This window comes from Macaca mulatta, chromosome 1 (genome assembly GCF_049350105.2).
Source record: "Macaca mulatta isolate MMU2019108-1 chromosome 1, T2T-MMU8v2.0, whole genome shotgun sequence".
Taxonomy (NCBI): domain Eukaryota; kingdom Metazoa; phylum Chordata; class Mammalia; order Primates; family Cercopithecidae; genus Macaca; species Macaca mulatta.
In genome coordinates this window covers 175,566,619-175,584,581 of record NC_133406.1, presented here as the reverse complement: position 1 = coordinate 175,584,581, position 17,963 = coordinate 175,566,619, and the positions used below count along the sequence as shown (strand labels likewise).

General features: G+C 43.8%; 1 long non-coding RNA gene and 1 other non-coding gene across 7 annotated transcripts; both read right to left on the bottom strand.

Moving 5' to 3' along the window:
- Positions 1-1,272: 1,272 nt before the first annotated feature.
- On the bottom strand, positions 1,273-17,728 carry LOC144332946 (uncharacterized). Of its 6 annotated transcripts, XR_013401208.1 has the most exons (4): positions 16,563-16,656; positions 16,056-16,111; positions 7,835-15,419; positions 1,273-7,259 (listed from the first exon to the last, which is right to left on the bottom strand). It is a non-coding gene; the product is annotated as an uncharacterized LOC144332946 (long non-coding RNA). The 6 variants fall into 6 exon arrangements; XR_013401209.1 differs by lacking the exons at positions 16,056-16,111; positions 16,563-16,656 and adding an exon at positions 17,550-17,728 and having other exon boundaries at positions 7,835-8,038; XR_013401207.1 differs by having other exon boundaries at positions 7,835-16,111.
- On the bottom strand, positions 7,805-7,879 carry MIR101-1 (microRNA mir-101-1). The gene has a single exon (NR_032016.1). It is a non-coding gene; the product is annotated as a microRNA mir-101-1 (primary transcript).
- Positions 17,729-17,963: the final 235 nt, after the last annotated feature.

The window sequence follows — 17,963 nt, the reverse complement described above, 5'->3', positions numbered from 1 at the left end:
GCTCTGAAAGAAAAGCGCAAAGTGCCATGAGATCGGACCTAGGCAGGATGTCAGGAAAACATCTCTGAGGAATCAGTGCTTAGCCAGAAACTGAAGGATAAGAGGTAAGGTGAACTGAATGGTAAGTGTGTTCCAGACAGAAGGAAATGCACCTGACACAGAAAGGACTTGATTCCCTGACCAAGGCCAGGCCAGTCAACTGGGTACAAGGGATGCGAGCTGAGGAGTAGGTGGGACCACACTGCCCAGGGCCTCATGGGGCAGCTGAAGAGGAGGAGCCACCACAGGGTTTTAACCCAGAGGGTTTTTAAGGCATCAGAAAAAGGCAAAAGTGGACAAGGGAGGCACTGTATAGTGCAAATTTTAAAGCAATTTTACACATCCTGGGTCTGTTTCGACCCCTCACCTACTAATCAATATATTAACTTCTTACATTGTTTCTGGACTCAAATCCCTGCTCCATCACTGACTAGCTGTGTGGCTTAGGGACCCACTGGGAGCCTGAGAGCCTCCTCAGGTTCCTCAATTATGAAATGTGGAGAACTCTTCTACTCTTTGAGGATTTCAATGATGAAATGAGTGCTTTGGTACACTGGCGCTCAACAAATATTGACTCATCTCAAGCAAATAATTGTCAATTAATAAAAGGAGAAAGTAAGACCTCTTCTAGCTATTTGATCCAATTACTTAAAATTCTACCTGTAAATTATGCAGGGGATAAACATTTATTTAACAGTAGCAAATTTTATGCTATTAGACTAGTGCTATTAGAAGAGCTTGAGACCTGATAGGTATGTCAGGGTTTTTTTGTTTTTGTTTTTGTTTTTAAACAGATGTTAGTGAATGGTAAGTGGAAAGATTCATGTCTCAATATACACTATATATTACACTAGGGTAGACTTTTAAAATTAACAATCCATAATTCCCTCTCCATAAAAAAAGGTGTCTATATTCCCAGTGACACGGTTTTCCAGAAATCTAGGAATTTCTGCCATTCCAGAGGATCTAAGCTTCTACACTACAAATATTGCTGTACTAAGGTATCAGCAAATGTAGCACTCCTCCTCAGTCTGATGTCCACAGCACACCCGGGTTGATCACAGGTAGACCTAGACAGGTGGTTACAGCACTCCTTCCTGTAGAGCCCAGATGTGGTCTCAGACGTCTTCCTGGCAAAGTGCCCTAGAAAGCTACCCCCCAATGGACCCCAAAATATTCCTGGTTCGAAGACACTCATTTTCAAACTGAAAAAAAAAACAATGGGAGTCTAAGTAATTTTTCTGGAATTTCATTTACAAAGATAGTAGCCAAAAAGTGAAAATACATTTTCTACAGACTAAATCAAAATGGTTCTCTATTTCTTCTCACTTTTTAACATCAATCTCCTTATAATCTCATGGAAAATAAAATACATTAATAGTCCAAATGTACAAAGCAAGGTATGATCAGCCTACTTTACTCCACTTCAATTATGTGAATTTTAACATATTTACATTAGACGCATGTATTACAACCTGAAACCTTGTCAGACAGCTTAAAGAACCCAGCTGAGAATGTTCCATGCCTGCTTGCTTATTTATTTATTAAGAGACAGGGTCTGGCTGTTACCCAGGCTGGAGTGCTGTGGTACCATCCTAGCTCATTGCAGCATCGAACTCCTGGGCTCACGCGATCCTGCCTCAGCCTCCCGAATTGCTGGGGCTACAAGCATGCGCCACCATGCTTGGCTACTTTTTTTTTTTTTTGGTAGACAGTCTCACTTTGTTACTCAGGCTGGTGTTGACCACCTTGGTCTCCCAGAGTACTGGGATCACAGGTGTGAGCCACCATGCCCAGCTCAGGCACATGTTCTTGTACTTGGCAATCACCTCCAGTGGGAATCCTTACACTTATCATGTCTTAAATATGAAAGAAAAATACAAAATGGACTTTTGGTGCCTCCCTTACCTAACTTGTTTATGCTTGATGAAGTATCCTTGTGGTTAAAAATGATGACTAGGCCGGGCGCGGTGGCTCACGCCTGTAATCCCAGCACTTTGGGAGGCTAAGGTGGGTCGATCACGAGGTCAGGAGATCAAGACCATCCTGGCTAACACGGTGAAATCCCATCTCTACTAAAAATACAAAAAACTTATCCGGGTGTGGTGGCGGGTGCCTGCAATCCCAGCTACTTGGGAGGCTGAGGCAGGCGAATGGCATAAACCCAGGAGGCAGAGCTTGCAGTGAGCTGAGATCTCACCACTGCACTCCAGCCTGGGTGACAGAGCAAGTCTCCATCTCAAAAAAAAAAAAAAAAAAAAAAAATTAGCCAAGCGTTGTGATGCATTCCTGTAATCCCAGCTACTCGGGAGGCTGAGGCAGAATTGCCTGAACCCGGGCGGCAGAGGTTGCAGTGAGCCGAGATCACGCCATTGCACTCCAGCCTGGTGACAGAGCAAGACTCTGTCTCAAAAAAAAAAATAAATAAAATGATGACTAGAGGCCGGGCACAGTGGCTCACACCTGTAATCCCAGCACTTTGGGAGGCTGGGGCAGGCAGATCACCTGACGTCAGGAGTTCGAGAGCAGCCTGGTCAACATGGCGAAACCCCATCTCTAAAACAATTTAAAAAATTAGCCAGGCATGGTGGTCCATGCCTGTAGTCCCAGCTACTCGGGAGGTTGAGGCAGGAAAATTGCTTGACCCCGGAGGTGGAGGTTGCAATAAGGCAAGATTGTGCCACTGCACTCCAACTGGGCGACAGACCAAGACTCCGTTTCAGAAAAACAAAAACAAAAAATGGTGACTGGTAATGGTGAAGACAAACTATGAATAGACCTGTAAATATGAATGCAGATTTTAAGGAAGCAATTTATAAAGGAAAAAAAATTCTCTCGAGTGTAAAAACGTCTAAGAGGCTTGTCTCAAAGAGCAACTGATCTGAAAGAAAGATACTCACTTAAGAACGGGATAGACAAGCCAACGTGGTGGCTTAGGCCTGTAATCCCAGCACTTCGGGAGGCCAAAGCAGGAGGACTGCTTGAGCCCAGGTGTTCAAGGTCAGCCTGAGGAATACAGTGAGAACCTGTCTCTACAAAAAAAATTTTGAAAAATTAGCTGGGCATGGTGGTATACACCCATAGTCTCAGCTAATCAGGAGGCTGAGGCTGCAGTGAGCCAAGATGGCACCACTGCACTCTAAGCCTGGGCTATGAAGACCCTGTCTCCCCTGGGCCCCCCAAAACAGGATAAGGCAAGTTTGCGGCACACTTACAACTGGCTGGTTATTCAGAGAAGCTAGAAATGTACTAGGCATAGCAAAATATTTGAAATTAATGTGGCAGACAGGAACAAGAGCTAGCTGTCTGCTCCAGCTCTGTGTGGGATGATCAAGGTAGAATACTGTGCAGGATCTGGTGGGTGTAGTCCAATGTTCCTAAAACTAAAATCTGATTTCCAAAGCATGACGCTAAGTGAGGACTTTGTGATGAAACAGATATGGTCCACAAATGAATGCTTTTTACCCACAGCTAATAAAATATCCCTTAGGGAAGGTTATTGCTATTTCCAGCTTCAATGGTTGTATTCTTATTATCAAATTTAAGCATATAACAAATAGGAAAACTATTTGTGACAGACAGCAAGTTGTAGAATGCACCTTTAATGAAGCTGCTAATACTTGACTTTTAAGACTAGGATACTTTTTAAAAACTATACTTAATACTAATGCTATTGTTTTATTTCATATATTGTATGTTTATATTTTAAGAAATAACATGCCACATTTAAATGCTGCTTTAGTCTCTTATATGTATGATTATTTATATATATGATTTCCCTAAGAAGGCAAAGGTCTGAGATTGGTGAATCTTCAAGTAATTTGAAACACTAAATTTTTAACATTACGAGTATTTCAAATTACTTGAGGATTCACCAATCCCAGACCTCTCCCTTCTTATGAGTTCTTGCAGAGTTTGTCAGAAATTCCTTTTCTGTTTAAGAAAACTCCAAAGAATTTCAGGAGAGGTAGCATAACTCCAAAGAGGTGCACAGTCGAGGCAGCTGGAACAGGGGGGGACCAGTGAGTTGCCCAGTTTCACCAGAAAAGACACAAAGCCAACGAGATGCTACATCAGCTAACTTCTTGTCCACACCTTTTTCTCATTGTTTTTAATACTCATTGCTACTATATTTAGTTTTCTTTACATTTTACACAATTTTAAAGCTATGCTATGTTGGAAACCCTGAAACATGTGTAAAGGACTTCAGATTAGAGAACTTGAAATGCATAAAGATATGGCAATTACATTTTACTTGCTTACTTGAAACAGCAGTTATCTTCACACTGAAAACTAAAGGAGAGCAGATAAATCAACTAAATCCTGTTTTTGGCTTGAAGAGGATTATTATCCTGAATCTCTTTTACTGTGGTAAATTACACATAAAATTTTCCATTTTTAGGTGTACATTGTGGCATTAGGTACATTCATGTTGTTGTGCAACTAACATCATCCATCTCCAGAATTTTTTCATCTTCCCCAAATACAACTTCATTAAACACTAACTCTCCATTTCCCCCTCTCCCCCAGCTCCTGGCAACCATCAGCTTCCTGGCTGTAAGAATTTAACGACTCTAGGGGCCTCATATGAGTGGAATCATACAGTATATGTCCTTTTGTGTTTGGCTTATTTCACTTAGCATGGTATCTTCAAGGTTTATCCATGTTGTAGCATATGTCAGAATTTTCTTCCTTTTAAGGCTGAATCATATTCCAATGTAGGTATACGCTACATTTCATTTATCTACTTATCCATCAGTGGACACTTGGGTTGCTCCTACCTTTTAGCTATTGTGAATCATGTTGCTATAAACATGCGTGTACAACATCTGTCAGACTGCCGCCTTTCACATCTTTTGGGTATGTACCCAGAAGTGGAATTGCTGGATTATATGGTATTTCTAGGTTTAACTGCAATCTTCCCATTCTCACATACTTCACCTAAACTGAAAAATGCAATGAATACACCAACCAAACACATATTGTGTTTTAAGCAAGGCAGTGGAAAAACCCCATCGGATCTGTCTTGCATCACTTCTCACTTAACCTGTTGGAACACCTTACATCTAAGAAATGCCTTGAAGATGCCAAAGACCTCCAGGTCCAGGCAAGCTTCTGGAACTCCTGCTGCAGACTGAGCCTCAGCCTTCTTGTTTAGAGGAAAGGGGACCCAGCACAACTCTGTCCGCAGGGGTGACTGCAAATGACACCCAACACTCAGTTCTACAACACCCCACAGGCCTGGCTGTAGATTTTGGGGTCAAGGTTGGGTAAGTATAAAACCCAATGAATTTTTATAAAACTAGTAACGGGGAAAACAGGAAGATCAGGGAAGGTGGCGAAATCTTCACCAAGGCCAATGTTTGCACAACACGTTACTTCTTGAAGCACTTTTTTCCACCTGCTGAAACACAAAACATTAGGAGTGTTTCAAATTACTTGAGGATTCACCAACCTCATAACTTTCCCTTCCTAAAAGTTCTTCCAGAGTTTCTGTCAGAAATTCCTTATAAGAAAACTCCAAGGAATTTCAGGAGTGGTAGCATAATAACTGGGGAGAGCCCTGTCTGTAATTAATGAAAAACGTAGTGTAGCTTACACAGCTTAGAGAAATTGTGGATCTATGAGGAGATGTGAAGGTACTGGGCTATAATGTGGTCAATGTATCTGAAAAATAACAGTTCTGGGCCAACCAAGTGTGGTTCAAGGGGTCACTACTAAGAATGATTCCTCTTTGGGTAAAGAGGGAAGAGACACTAAAGGGAACTGCAATCGCCAGCAAAGCAACACAGTGACCATCGATGTCTGACGACTGGCACAATGAAGGACAAGACAGAACCTCTCTGTATCAGGGCTACTCCCTTCCAGTTCTGTTTCTTTCCCATTGTGTCCCACTGGAGGACCTGATAATACACCTGGCCCATATCTAAGACATGGAGTTGGCAGTGCTGATAGTAGGTAAGGTTCACAGTATGTTAAAAAGTCACACGAGGCTGGGTGCAGTGGCTCATGCCTGTAATCTCAGCACTTTGGGAGGCTGAGGTAGGAGAATCACTTGAGGACAGGAGTTCAAAACCAGTTTGGCCAACATGGTGAAACCCCATCTCTACCAAAAATACAAAATTAGCTGGGCATGGTGGCACACACCTGTAATCCCAGCTACTCGGCAGGCTGAGGCACAAGGATTGCTTGACCCCGGGAGGCAGAGGCTGCACTGAGCCAAGACTTGAGCCACTGCACTCCAGCCTGAGACTCTGTCTTTAAAACAAACAAACAAAACTCACATATGGTTTTCCCCTCCCTGGCCCCTCTTCTCTCTGTGGTAGGTAGGTTCAAATTAGGGCCTGACCTCGGCCATCTCCATTCTCTTTGCTCAAGCATGTCGGTCACTGCTTTGGGTTCCCACACCAGTCAGACATCCACAGGCTCCCTGATACAGACATGAGCCTAGGAAGAGGTAACATACCCAATTAGGCTCTGAGCCTAAAATACATTCCATGAAATTACCTGAGCCGTGCACAGTACTGTGATCTAACACATAATCAAAGTCATGCACTTTTGTTTCTTGCTTGCTATTGTTACATGTGTACAGTGTCCTTAGGAGTCTAGAGGGAAGAGGGATGATTGGCAGAGGGCATGTGAGAAATCCTGGGTTCTCCAATAACCACCTTTCACCCCTAGCAGTACTCTCTAGAGTAAGATGGAGGTTGAAGATGTGTGCTCTGTTAAATTTCCTAATCATGGCTGGGTGTAGTGGCTCATGCCTGTAATCCCAACGCTTTGGGAGGCTGAGGTGGGATGATCAATTAAGCTCAGGAGGTCAAGACCAGCCTTGGCAACATAGTGAACTCTTGTTTCTACTAAAAATTTGCAGGTGGGTGGTCTGAGCCTACAGTCTACTCGGGACTACTCGGGAGGTTGAGGCGGGAGGACTGCTTGAGCCTGGGAGATCAAGGCTGCAGTGAACTATGATCACACCACTGCACTCCAGTGTGGGCCACAACAACAAAAAAATTTCCTAGTCTTTCATGCACATGTGATGCTGGCTTGGTGTTTACAGTTTCATATTCCTGAAATCGATTTATGCCAGATATCACTGCAGACTAGTCCTTATTTGATAGAAATAACTTACATTTTACTTTCATGTAAAGGTGACAGCAGCAGCAATAACAAAGGTATTCAGTAAATATTCTTTTGAATTAGGCCAGATCCTAAATATCCTGAAAGAAATATGACATGTCACTATCTACTCCTTCAAGACAAAGATACACTTTTTTCTTTCCTCACTTCAGTAAGCCCGTCTACAATGATGGACTTTTATTTATGTAATAATTTCAATACTGTTCAACATATTGGGCTTTTTTTTTTTCTCCCTGTAAGTAGAATCTGATTTTGAAATCTAGCAGTGTACCAGCAAATGCCAAGCTGTTCTAATTAGGTTACCTTTCACATTTATAAAAATGGTACAAAGTTCTCTGACTACCATTCCAGAAATACTAACTCATACTTACCTATTTTCAGTCTCCTAAAGGTTCCAAAGATCTTAATATATGTTCACTCAGCACAACACTGCTGCCCCAACAACTACCCCATGTAACAAAACAAGGCAAAGAGAAGCAGAACAACTCTCCCTATGCCCCGGGAGAAGTATGACAGAGGTACAGGGTAAGGGGGTTTCTGGGTCCCGGCCACCTGTTTCACATTCCTCTTTTGCCTTCTTTCTTCCTGGGCACGGTGAGGCTCCTCTGATGGAAGGCAAGATGGCTGCCATCCTTCAGTTATCACAGTACTGTACCTTTAGAATGGACAGCATCAGCACTGTGATAACTGAGCCAGGGCAGCCTGTCAGTCACTGTGTCGGTCAACGGCATCCTTTCTTGTGGCTGCATTACTCTCTCTGAAGGCTCCCCATGAAGTGAAGGACTAAAAGATCCCCTTCTGGTTGGAGACGTGAGGAGGCAGAAGAAAAAGAAGGATCAGGGCCCAGCAAGTGGTGAGGCTGAAATATTAAAAGGCCCAGTTGAATTATATTAGAATGAAAGATGAACACATGACTTATACATATTAATGAGGATGAACAACTGCATGATTAGGTTTTCACTCTGATAATACATCAAATATGCAGTAAGCCTCCAGCATATTTCACACCCTATTTCTTCCATGCATGGATTCACTGACTGTGCCTCCCTGACCTCAATCATTGATTATATATATACTGAGGATCTACTATGTTCTAAGGCCTCTTCTAGATGTTCAGGAAATAAAGATAAATAAGACATGATTCCTGTCTTCAAAGTGCTCTTAACCAAACATGACAATAATACGTCACATCTGCCAAACATTCAAAAAGGGGCTAGCAATGAATTATTCATTAATTCATCAAAAAAGGATTCTGGAAATAGATTAAATATTACCCCATTTTATAGATAGAAAAAAAAATACAACTTAGAGAGGTTAGGTGATTTACCAGAGATCATATATTGCTCAGTTTTGGTGAACCCACGCCCAGATCCATGCCAAATGAGTGAACCCAGTGCTTTGTTTTCTCTACCCTACCCTAGCTGTCCAACTCCATCAACTGGATATTCAGTTTACACAATTTCCACAAACAAAAGGATTTCTAAAAACATTTACTTTTTGCTTAGTTTTCTCAGTAACTGAGATCATGAAGCAGAAACTAGTGGGGTTTTATAATTAAGAAGGAAAATGCACATTAGCAAAAAATGACTCTCAATCCTCTTGCTCTGAGTGCTAAGAATGCACTCAAATTAGTAACATTGATATTTTTCACTATAGTATACGTCAATTCTATACCTATGGTGATACAACCTTCAGAATATCTTTTTAAAAAGTAATAATAACATATACACATTACTTGCTTTTAAATTATTTGTACCTTTGAGATGTACTCTGAAGTCATTTTAGGGATGCTTCTTACTTTTAATAAAAAGTACAAAGGATTCTGAAATTGGAATTCAGGCATCGGAATATCAACTTATTAAAACCATGATTCACTTGGGTTTTTTCCATGTCATAAGGTTTCAAGTTATTTCAGTATGAGTGGAACTTGACAGATATTTGAAAAATAATTATGTTTTCATTAGGCATTTGCTCAATTTCAAAGACTCATTATATGCATATTAGATATTCGCACTGTACTTCAAATAAGTCAGATAGATGAATCAATTCTTTATAAAGATCAGCGGAAGTCAGAAAATAAGAGTACACTGAATCTAACTCAACTATTAACTTTATGTACTATGAAAATGACCTTGGCCGGGCGCGGTGGCTCAAGCCTGTAATCCCAGCACTTTGGGAGGCCGAGATGGGCGGATCACGAGGTCAGGAGATCGAGACCATCCTGGCTAACACAGTGAAACCACGTCTCTACTAAAAATTCAAAAAATTAGCCGGGCGTGGTGGCGGCGCCTGTAGTCCCAGCTACGCGGGAGGCTGAGGCAGGAGAATGGCGGGAACCCGGGAGGCGGAGCTTGCAGTGAGCTGAGATCTGGCCACTGCACTCCAGCCTGGGCGACAGAGCAAGACTCCGCCTCAAAAAAAAAAAAAAAAAAAAAAGAAAATGACCTTATCTTCAGAAAAGTAATATCCAATGAAACAATCCACCTACACACAAATTAAAACAACACTGTCTAAAATGCAAAAATATCTAAAAATTAAGGAGGTCAACATCTAGGTCTTAGCCAACTGTAATACAGAGTTGAAACACGAGAGGGCAACGAAGATTCAAAAAAAAAAAAAAAAAATCACAGTTGGATCCCATAACCTAAGGTTCTTGGAAATAGTTGCACATTTTTACCCAAATTATAAACATCTGCTGCGTGAACAAAGATACTGTGATGATTTTAGAGTAAAATTTTAGATAGCCATTCCACTAAAAAGGTTAAGAAGATTACCAACTAATATTTCTTGACCACAAATTCTGTCAGCTTTGGAAAAATGAATACTTACCCTGAAATACTGAAGGTTGGGTAAGTTATGGAGACAAATAAATAATCCTGACATATTCAGTAGTTATTAGACTGTTCTTCACCAAAATAAGTATTAGTGTGATTCAATGTCTAAATATGAAATATAAATATGAAGCGAATGTACTGCAAAGTTGAAATCCACTCTATTAGCCGTCACCAAAACCCATGCAACAACTAAACATTTTTGGTACAATAAGTAAAAGATACTTCCTTTTTCTCCTTACTTTTTTGTCATTTGATTCCTTTCTACCTAAATGAGAAAAAAAAAGAAGCCAAGCATCCATAATAACAAGCAGCAAATTGTCATTATTCTGTGAATAGTTACTTAAATTAATATTCTCTAAAATATGGGTTTTCAAAATGGTATTTTTAAAATAAATGCTTCAAAAATGTGTCTTGCTTTTTCTTGAAAATTATGTTTATAAATGTGCATTTCTGAAAATTTAAATCCATCAGAAGTATTTCTTTTTCAACATGTTTCTTCTAAGAACTGAACTGTCTAAACTTATAAACAAGTGACTACAGGTACTCAGGCTACAGTAAGAAAAAATAACTGCATACTAAGAGAGGAAGAGAGAAAACAGTGAAGTAAAATGCTTTCTTCCAGGACCCAAACTGATTTTAAACTAGTTCTTCTATGTTAAAAATGATACAACTAGGAATAATTCCTTCATCACGCATATACCAAATATTATCACAAAATCAGGTACTTATAGAAAACTGGCATACCAAAGAACTTTTAAAATAATATGGAGTACAAGGCCAGGCATGGTAGCTCACACCTGTAATCTCAGCCCCTTAGGAGGCTGAGGCGGGAGGATTGCTTGAGTCTAGTTCAAGACCAACCTGGGCAACATAGTGGTAGCCTGTCTCTACAAAAAATAGTATTAGCAGGGTATGGTGGCACAGGCCTGTAGTCCCAGCTATTTCGGAGGCTGAGGTCGGAGGACTGCTTGAACATGAAAGGCTGAGGCTGCCACGATTGCACCACAGCACTCCAGCCTAGGTGACAAAGATCTTTTCTCAAGCAATCAATCAACGTGGAATACAAAATACAAGCACAAAAAACACACTACATCCCTCTTATTTATAAACTAAAATGAAAATTCTGTTTTAAACCTTTAAGTATCTGATTACATATTAAATAATTGAAGGTAACGTAAGTTGTTGGCCAAGCAAAATATTTGAAAATACTTTTAAATTTAAACTATAGTTTAGTATATTTAAATCCACTGGTCTTTTAACAAGTGCAATTTGTTTTCCAATTTGAAAATCATCATCTAATTTGGTGATACTATATAAAATGGCCAAATTTGACCACACTGAAATGTTATAAATATGTCAGCGAAAGTTGCTCAAATGTCAATTACTGCTTTGTCACAAGTACACAGAATGTATACTTGCATTTTATTGCAAAATTTTGCTATGCTGGGTTTTTAAAAACTAATTTGTGCCAAAGATTCATGGGGGTGGTAGGTTAATTTTCTTCTCTTTGATGGAAAAAGAAATAGGCAGAAAGGCAAGAAAAAGTCAAGGACCACTGCCCTATGCAAAGTTAGCCCCAATTCTCAAAGAAAAGCATTAACTGAGAGTGATTAGAGGAGTGTCATCATTTTACTGACTGAGCACTGGCCCCTAATTAATCTCATGCTACATGACTTTAGCAGGTCCATGTGGATGAAAAAGAAAAAACCCTATGGACACAGCAACACAGAGAAGAATGAGCTTTCTTCCTCATGTTAACCAAGAGTTTAGTCCAAAAAGGCTCCAGGAGACTAAAAATTTATAAATACATGACTGGCCCCTCTATTATATTAAATGGGCCTGTCCCCTTCAAACATGTACCCAGCACAAATATTTTTAGTCCAACTGTATACTCCACAGTTAATTTACTTTCTGATTTTGCTCTATATCACATTTCACCACTCTCACCCCTCAGATTTTAGATTTTATGGTTTGCTCACAAGTCAGTTTTATATGCCAGATAACTTCAAAATGATCCACCCCTGGCTAAACATCTCTAAAAACCCGATGGTCTCCAACTAATCTATGATTTCCTTATTACTGCAGCACCACCATTCGAAAATGCTGGGTCTCGGATTTTCAAATTCCCTTAATGGACAGCCAAAGGGGCCAATACCAAAGACTTGCAATGACCTCCAACTGTACAGCCTTGGGCTGTTCCAGGAACACAATTACACTCCACGTCCCTGCAGGTTCCATCTTTCTCGAAGCTTCTATTCCCACATCTACAAAATGAACGCATTTCTACTAGTAACACATGCCACAGTGGCACTGCACTCATTAACTGTTGTGTTGTAGGCCGGGCGCGGTGGCTCACGCCTGTAATCCCAGCACTTTGGGAGGCCGAGATGGGCGGATCACGAGGTCAGGAGATCGAGACCATCCTGGCTAACACGGTGAAACCCTGTCTCTACTAAAAAATACAAAAAAACTAGCCGGGTGAGGTGGCGGGCGCCTGTAGTCCCAGCTACTCGGGAGGCTGAGGCAGGAGAATGGCATAAACCCGGGAGGTGGAGCTTGCAGTGAGCTGAGATCTCGCCACTGCACTCCGGCCTGGGCAACAGAGCGAGACTCTGTCTCAAAAAAAAAAAAAAAAAAAAAAAGTGTTGTGTTGTATACTGCAATTTAATGTGGTGCTGTTTATATCTTATTTCCTCAAGTCAAGAGGACTCTTTCTAAAGTCAGAAACTGCTTTACTCACATCCCTTCACAACACTTAGTGGTCATTTCCACAAAATGCTAGCTCAACAAATACTGATTAATTGATGAACCTCTCCATTTCTCAGGGAGCCTCTAAACAGTTATCAACAAGAGTATGTTTAATTCCAGTCTGTCTACAAGGTCTTAGGTGAGGTGTTTGGCAGTTTGTCATCTATAAAATAAAGGGATAGCACTGAATAGCCCCTAAGTTCCTTCCAGTGCGATTTCTGAATCTCATTAGACAAAACCCAAAGACAGCACTACCTCTATTCATGTTAGCACTGTACTTTTTTTGGAGGAAAGGAGTCAGCAACCTTGTGGGCCTAGTCACCAGTGGAACCGTGATTTGGTGGGGATGGGGTCAGAAAGTAGATGAAGCAAATAAAAAATAAATGGAAGTGAGTGACAGATGAGTAGAATTACTAAAATGCCACCAGGTGTCACAATTGTTACTTTGCCACACATTGTACCTTTTGCTATCCCAGGATCTTTTTACAAAAGCAGCAATAGCCAGGTATGTGTGTAACCAAATTTTCCCATCACACCCCTGCTAGCCGTTCTAGAACCTGGGACTTTTACATTGATCTATTGTAATAGTAATAATGTAATACTTGGGGTCCCCAATCATCACATGGAACACAGCAGTGGAAAGTAGAAACACAGATATGAAATAACAATATTTCATACAGTTACCACTTTTGAAATTAATCCATGGGGCTAGGCACAGTGGCTCATGCCTGTAATCCCAGCACTTTGGGAGGCCAAGGCGGGTGAATCGCCCGAGCTTAGGAGTTCAACACCAGTCTGGCCAAAGTGGGGAAACCCCATCTCTGCTAAAAATACAAAAAATCTGCCAGGCATGGTGGCGCACACCTGTAGTCCCAGCTACTCTGGAGGCTGAGACAGGAGAATCGCTTGAACCTGGGAGGTGGAGGTTGCAGTGAGCTGGTATCGTGTCACTGCACAGCCTGAAAGACAGACAGAGACTCTATCTCAAAAAAAAAAAAAAAAAAGAAAAGAAAAAAAAGAAATTAATCCACAGACAAAAAGGAGTGATGCAGGCCTGAGCTGTCCAATGAAGTATAATAGAAGCTACACATGTAATTTTTAATTCTCTAGTAGCTACATTAATAAACACGTGGAATTAATAGCATATTCATTTAACCCAATATATCTAAAACATTATCATCTAAACATGGAATCAACATATAATTAATGGGCTATTCTACTGTCTTTTTCTGCACTAAGTCTTTGAAATCTGAAGAGTACTTTCCACTTACCTATCCCAATTCTAAACCTTCATCAAAATACTTAATTTTTCTTTGAATTTCAAAACACTTAGTTTCAAAAGTAGATGCGTAAGCTCAAGTATGTTTCCAAACATAAATAAGCTTTCTAATAACTAAATCAAGTTATCAATTTTTAAAATTAAGTAAAATTTAAAATTGAGCTCTTCCTCACCCTAGCCATATTTCAGGTGGTTAATAGCCGCATAGCTAGTGGCTACCATATTAGGGCAGGTATCCTGTCTCTGTCACCTGGATTCTTTTAAACCTGAACCAGAGTAAAAGATGTTACCCCATCAACCAGCAAGTCACCTTACAGCACCCACCAAGTGCTCAAATTATACCACGTATTTTCTGCTCCACTTCCAATCCTTAAGTTGTCAACACTTCAGTGATTATCATTTATTAGGCAGCCCTTCCAAAAGACTGAGTAACTATTTTAGCTCAGAGAGGAAGGCATATCTCAATTCAGGGACTGAATGGAGACATTGAGATTCAAAGATAAGGAGTTAATTTCCAAGGTAAAGCTGGAAATCCTGACATCCTTACTTCTTTGTCCAAGGTATCAGTCATCCACAAAAGTTACAATTATTGTTTATTACAATTATTGTTTATGAGCCTCTCAACTTACATACTCACAACAGCTGTCACTGCATCCTTTAGGTTCTCTGTCTTCCTGAAGTGCCCTCCTAGCTTCCTGAAACAACATTCTCTATCTACAGCAGATTCTGCAGAGGAGCCCCTCTTTCATATTCTGAAAAGTCCTTGTTATTGTTCTCACATCAAAACTTAGGAATAATAAATGAATCTTGAGCTATCCTATTTATCATTCAGTGGTCTAGGTACCCAACTCTAGAGGAAAGTTTTCCTGAAATACATGGAAAGTATCCCCCAACCCTCCCCTCAAGGAACCAATTATGAACACTACACAGTCTTCTCTTCCTTCTCACTCCCCATGTCAAAGTTCACTGTGTTCTTTCTGCAGCTGATTTAAAAGTTGATCTTTTCAAGGAGCTGGATTCCTAAGGTAGTTCTATTTTGAGCCTTCTTCCTGTTCTGAAGCTAAAGTTGGAAGGGCTTAGGTGGTGATGTCATGGAAGGGAGACTGTTGGTTTTTACAGGAGGGTCTTCTCTGGCAACTCTGCGGATGCTCAAATGGGGAAAACTGAGAGCGTTACTTTTGACCTTTTCCCCCCTCCTTCCCTTTAGAATATCAGCTATTCCTTACCAGCAAGAAAACAAGTTCAAATAAGCCTGCAAACAGATTCACATATTTTACATGCTAAACATCTAATAAATGAAAAGACTAAGAAAAAGAAAAATGCCTCACTGTAAAGAAGAGAGGGTGACAACCTCTTTCTCCACCGGTCTCCCCAAATACCTGTAATAGGACAAGGGGAAAGAGGAGGGGAGGGTCAACTGGTAAGAAGAATAAAGGGATTATAAAGCTAGGAGGCTTTTAGAGGGAAACGCTGTTGGAATATTCAGGACAGAAAGAGACCCTTGGGTCCCTGCTCTTCCTCTGTGTTCTCCTCCCTTTTGGAATGGTTAGACTTGGGCTGGGTGTGTCTTCTGCTTGGGAGGCGTTTTTTTGGCGCTGGAAAAGCAAAAGGGGCCAGGGTGGGGCCTGGGGAAAGAAAGCCAGAGACAGGCTGCTTAGGCCTGGCTCTGGGTTAACCTTAGGGGGAAACTATAGGGGGCTATGGGATGAGAGCAGATTCTATTAGAAGACCCAGAGGGGAATAAAAAACAGCGCACTGGCCGAAGGGGGTCACTTCTCTCTCCCTCAACCTAGGCCCAGGAGCTATTTGCTAGTTGGTGGGGGACACGTCCAGAGGTAAGAGAAAATCCCAAAACATCTGCAGACCACAACTTGCCGGGGGAAAGGGAGGCTGGGGACAGACATGCCAAATGAAATCAGCAGGTGAAAGCAACAATTTTTGGCCAATGCTGGGATTGGGGAGGGGAATAACTAAGAACCCTGGAGAGCAGAGAATTCCCTGGTTTCTTAGCTCACCTCTCCTCCAAAGCGGGGATAAGCACAGGTGTGGTCTTTCTCCAGGAAGGTGGCAGCTGGAGTGCGGATAGCAGAGTGAGAGAAAGAATTCCTCGCACAGGAAGGCAGGGAGAAGCCCTCGGGTCAGCTGCGGCCAGGAGCCGGCGTCTCCGCCAAGTCCCCTCCCCCTTCCTGAAAACCGACCTGGACCAGCACAAATTACAGCAAGGCACCCCTCTCCCCAATAATGTTTCTAATAAAAGAAACAGACCCTTATGCCTATATAAAAAACCGCGAGCTCTAGCTGAGGGAAATAAACAGGTGAGCCCGGAGAGAAGCGGGAAAAGACTGGGAATGGGAGAATGAAGGGGTAGAAGGCGTTCCCGAACGTGCAGAGAAACCGAGGCTTCCCCGCCCTCCCTCCACCCTCCTCCCCTCCGGCCAGGGAGAATCTGCGTGGCAGGGTGCAAGCTAAAAATACCACTGACGGACCCCTCTTCCCGCCCCGTGCCCGTTCTCCCCTCCTACCCCAGACTCCAGCGTCCCGGCCTCGTGGTAGCGCCCGGTCCCCGGGGCCGCGCGGGGCTCGCCCTCTCTCCGGACCGCCGCCGCCGCGGGGACTCCGGTCTTCCTCTCTCCTCCCTCCCTCCTCCTCCTCCTCCACCGCCGCCTCCTCCTCTTAGACTCCTCCCGCCGGATCCTTCATGTAAACAACATCCAGGCTCTATTTACAGTCGCCGCCGGACGGCGAAGGACCCACGCCAGCACCCTGGACGCGGGCGGGGGCGGGGGAAAAGCGAGTGCGCAACATTTACACACACCCCGCCCCTCCGCGCCGATCCCCTCCGGGGGGCTGAGCCGGGCGCCCGGGGCTCCCCGCGTCGCCACTGACACCCCAACGAGGGCCGCGCAAAACCGCGGAAATGCCCATGGGCGAGGTCGCCCCGCTACCCCTCGGGAAGAACACGCGCGCGCGCTAACAACAACAAACCCAGCCCGGCAACACCCTCGGAGTCGGTCCGGGAGTGCTGAGGCCCGGCCCGCCCCGCGCCGCCGCCCCCGCGCCCCGCCGCCTACCCCGAGGTGACGAACTGTGTGCGGTCCCCCGAGCAGGCTGAAGGCAGGCGCTAGACGCCCGGCAGTGGCGCGCCCTCGCCCCCGGCGCCGCCTGGCCCGCCCCCAGACCCCAGTGCGGATGCCGAGCGGGCCGAGCCCCACGGCTGCGTGTGCGTGTGCGCCGCGGCCAGCCTCGCCGGAGCCGCTCTGTGCGCCCCACAGCTTCCCGCGCCCCCAGGCCGGCTCCGACGCGCCGTGAGACGGGGCCGGGAGCCCAGCGGCCAGCGCTCCACGGCGGCGCACGGGCGCGCACTCGGACGTCCACAGTCCGCACCCCGAGCCCCGCGCGGCCGCACGCCCCACGCCGCCCGCCGCCCGCCTCACGCCTCCCGCCTCCCGCGGGCGCTTGGCCCCGCGCGCCCCGCCGCCCCCGCGCCCAGCCGCCGCCCCCACACCCACCTGCGCCCCCGAGGGTCCCGGGCCCCCCTTCCTTTGTTCTTCCCGCTATTTGCATGAGGATTATCTAATGACGCAGCAAGGCTCGCCACAACGTGACCGTCGCCATTTTTCTGTTTTTATTCTATCTCTGCCATGTGATAGATGGCGGGGGGGTTGGAAAAGGGAGAGAGACTGGATTAAAAAAAAAAAAAAAAAAAACTTCCGGGTCTCATGACCGGGAAGGGAGAAAAACAAAAGGGAGACGAGACACAACTCTAGGGGAAGGATGTGTGTGCGTGCGTGTGTGTGAGAGAGTGTGTGTACGTGCGCGCACCCTCCCTCCTCTGCTGCTAGAAGGGAGGCTCCGGCAGCGGACAGGCAGCATCCATCCTCCCACCCTGGAGACCAGTGACCCCGGTGGGTCCAGCTCGCACC